Below are 4,141 nucleotides of genomic sequence, written 5' to 3' on the forward strand. Positions count from 1 at the left end.
TCCCTTTACCAGCCAAGAAATATTTCTATACATTCTACATCTAGCGTCACAAAAAGATTACGTACTTGTTTCCCCAAAGAGGTGTTTATGCTATCTTTTGTGTGTGTTGTTGTTAGAAAATTATATATTAGAGAGCGATGGAACAGATAAAATATATTGTAGAAATATAAACACATAAAACACATAAAACAGGAGAGACACAAATATACGTGGTTCACCCAATTTGGGATACATCCATAGAGAAACAACCAGTCCTTCCTTTTATATTATCCAGCGAACTAAAGAGATACTACCTACAACAGATCCGTTGTAATTCCCTCTTCCCTCTCGCTCAATCTCCTCTCTCTTTCTCACTCAAAATATAGATCTACATAGACGCAACACAATTCCCTCATATATAGTGAGGGGTTGCCTTCTAGGGCTAAAAAACCCTAAATCAAACATAACTTATACCACCAGATCTCCGCCTAATGAAAGGCCCAAATTGACTATGAAATTACAACATTTTACAAGGCAATTTTACATCTATTTTTAGCTTCGGGGATGCTGCCCCTGATCCACTGCCAATGGGGGGCTCCCAAAGATCGCAGGTGCCCCCCCTGAACCCCCCTTGCAACGTAAATATTACGGGTGGCGTTGGTACCACATTACAGACTGGGGTCCAATGGGATGATACCTTTGGATAAAGAAGATAATCACTCTCCACACCCAACAACCTCCCACTTGGAGACTAATTATAGCAACTCCACCACTGCTTCATTTGTTGGACAATGAATCCACTTTGGACTTGGATGTTTCTCATCTTCTTCATCATAGTTGAAGACCAATTGAAACCGAGCAAAATATCAGTTTCTGCCTGGTTACAACTTTTGTTAACATATCTACAAGATTTTGGCTAGTGTGTATCTTTTCCAGCTTCAATTTTCCATCTTCGAACACTAACCATATGAAATGATACTTGAGTTGTATATGTTTAGTCTTGGAATGAAATGCAGAGTCCTTTTCAAGATGTATGGCACTCTAGTTGTCACTGTATAACCTGCCCAACTTTTGCTTCTTACCCAATTCATCCAGAAACCTTTGTAACCAAATCATTTATTTACTAGCCTCTGTAGCAACAACATACTCTACTTCTATTATTGAGAGTGCAACAACACTTTGTAGTTTTGAAACGAAACTAATAGTTGTTCCACCTATAGTAAACACATACCCTGTGGTACTCCTCCTATTATCTCTATCACCCGCCATATCTACATCAACATATCCCTGTAGAGAAATGTTTGAATGACCAAAGCATAATGCTTGATTTTTGATACCTCTCAAATACCTAAGAATACAATTCACCGCTCTCCAATGTTTTTTTTCTGTGATTGTTCATGTACCTGCTTACAACTCCCACTGCATGTGCAATATCAGGTCTTGTGCAGACCATTGCATACATTAAGCTTCCAACTGCTTATGCATATGGAACTTTAGACATATAAGCCATTTCTTCCTGAGTCTTCGAACACACCTCCTTAGTTTTAAATGGCTAGCCAAAGGTATACTAACTAGTTTTTCATTCTGCATATTAAATCTTTTAAACACCTTTTCTATGTACTCACTCTGAGACAATGTTAATTTTTTATTATTCCTGTCTCTAGTTATTCTCATACCAAGGATTTGTTTTGCAACACCCAAATCCTTCATTGCAAATAAGTTTTCCAATTTTCTTTTGAGCACATTTATTTCATGCATGTTAGAACCTGCAATAGCATCTCATCTACATACAATAACAATATAATATAGTTGCCATCATTTTTCCTTTTGAGATAAACATAATGATCAGAGTGACATCTAGTATAACCTTGTTCAGGCATAAACCTATCAAATCTTAGATAACACTCCCTTGGAGCCTGTTTTAAGCCATACAATCTCTTCTTCAACCTGCACACTAGTTTCTCCTTCCCTTTTACCTCATATCCTTGTGGATGTTGCATATATATCTCTTCCTCCAAATCACCATGGAGAAAGGTTGTCTTTACATCTAATTGCTCAAGATGAAAATCTTCAACTGCTACTAGACTTAAAATAGTTATGATTGAAGTAATTTTAACAATAGGAGAAAGTATCTCATCAAAGTCTATACACTTTTTCTATTCGGACCCCTTCACCACAAGTCTAGCTTTATACCTTTTTCTACCTCCATCTTCTTCCTTCAACCTATAAACCCATTTATTCTACAATGTTGTTTTACCTACAGGCAACCTGACTAAGTCCCAAGTCTGGTCATGTGCTAAGGAGCCCATCTCTTCTTTCATGGCTTGCTCCCACTTCTTCCGGCTTTCTACCTCCACTTCTTTTTCATAACATTCTAGCTCACCAGAATCAGTCAACAATACATAATATAATGAAGGATAGTATCGTTCAGGGGGTCTACTTATCTTGGTAGATCTTCTAACACCACTTTTAGGTGTTTTAGGTTCTTGTTGTTGTTGTGGTTGTTGTTGTTGTTGTTGTGGTTGTTGATCATTATGATTTTCAGGCACCATCACTTTTCCTATGATCTCATCAAGCACTGCATATTCTCTATTTTATTTTTCCCCTTTCTTTTCCTGCAGCTAATCCTTATACAAAACCTTTTCATTGAATATGACATCTCTGCTTCTAATGATTTTCTGTTTTTCATAATCATAAAAGCGATAACCAAAATCATTAACACCATATCCAATAAAGGTACATTTCTTTGATTTTGCCTCAAGCCTTCTTCTATTTTCTTTATTAATGTGGAAAAAGGTTTCACAACAAAAAGTATTTAAAGATGGGTAGTTTACCTTTTTACCTTTTCATGCCTCCTCTAGAATACCACCATCCAAGGATCTTGAAGGCCCTCTATTTATTAGATAAACAACAGTATCTACAACATGTGCCCAAAATTTTAAAGGCAATGCTGCATGCAATATCGTGCACCTTGCACACTCCATGATTGTCCTATTCATCTTTTCTGACACACCATTTTCTTGTGGTGTTCCTGGAACTATCTTCTCTCTGTGAATTCCATTCTCTAAACAATACCTATCAAACTCTTTGCTGCAATATTCACCTCCATTGTTTGATTAGAGACTTCAAACTTTTTCCTGTCTCATTTTCAACCAAATATTTTCATTTCTTGAAAGTATAAAATACATCATATTTATTTCAAATACAATAAATCCAAGTTTTTCTCGTTGCATCATCAATAAAAGTAACATAATAACAAGAGTCATTGACAGATGATTCCTGAGTAGGTCCCCATACATCTGTATGCACAAACTCTAATTTTTCGTTCTTCTTTTTTTTCCTGACTCTGAGGAATCTGACTCTCTTTTTTTTTTCCATAAACAAAATTCTCATAGAATTTTAAATCAACATGGGTCAAACCTGACAACAAATTTCTTGAGTGAATAATTTGCATCCCCTTCTCACTAATGTGGCTGAACCTACGATGCCACAATGTCGTATCTTCTCCTGTAGAGGTTAAATAATTAACAAAATTAGGAATACCATTGCATAAATACAATGTACCAACCTTTTCTCCTTTTGCTATTACCAGGGCTCCTTTAGTGACCTCCCAAGTTTTATCTATGAAAGTAGTTACATAGCCTTCACCTCCCAAATGCCCTATTGAAATCAGATTTTTCTTTAAATCTGGAACATGCCTTGCCTCCTTCAATAGCCATTGATTTCCATTCTTCTGTTTTATGAAAATTGTACCCATTCCAATGATTTTACAAGGTTTATCATCACCCGATCGAACTTGTCCAAAATCGCCTTAAACATAACCATGAAAATTTTTCCTAAGAGGTGTGGCATGGAATGAGGCCCCTGAATCTACCACCCAAGCATCAATAATATTTTCTAAAAAAATTTTCAAAGCATATTGCAACACATCACCTGTCACATTCCTTCATGATTTTTTTCTTGCCACGCGTCTCCTTCTTTTCCCTTCTGAGAATTGTAGTCTTTCTTCAGGTGTCCTTTCTTCCCACATTTCCAGCACACTATCCCTGATCTGGACTTGGATCTACCTTTCCTTGACTTACTGTAATATCATGGGCTCTTTCCTCTTTCCATTTTTCTTCCCCTAGTCTCTACAGTCAAAGCATTACCTGATGTGTCACCA

Source organism: Pinus tabuliformis, chromosome 9 (genome assembly GCF_031772625.1).
Source record: "Pinus tabuliformis cultivar Carrire ecotype Pingquan chromosome 9, CPIR1, whole genome shotgun sequence".
Lineage (NCBI taxonomy): Eukaryota > Viridiplantae > Streptophyta > Pinopsida > Pinales > Pinaceae > Pinus > Pinus tabuliformis.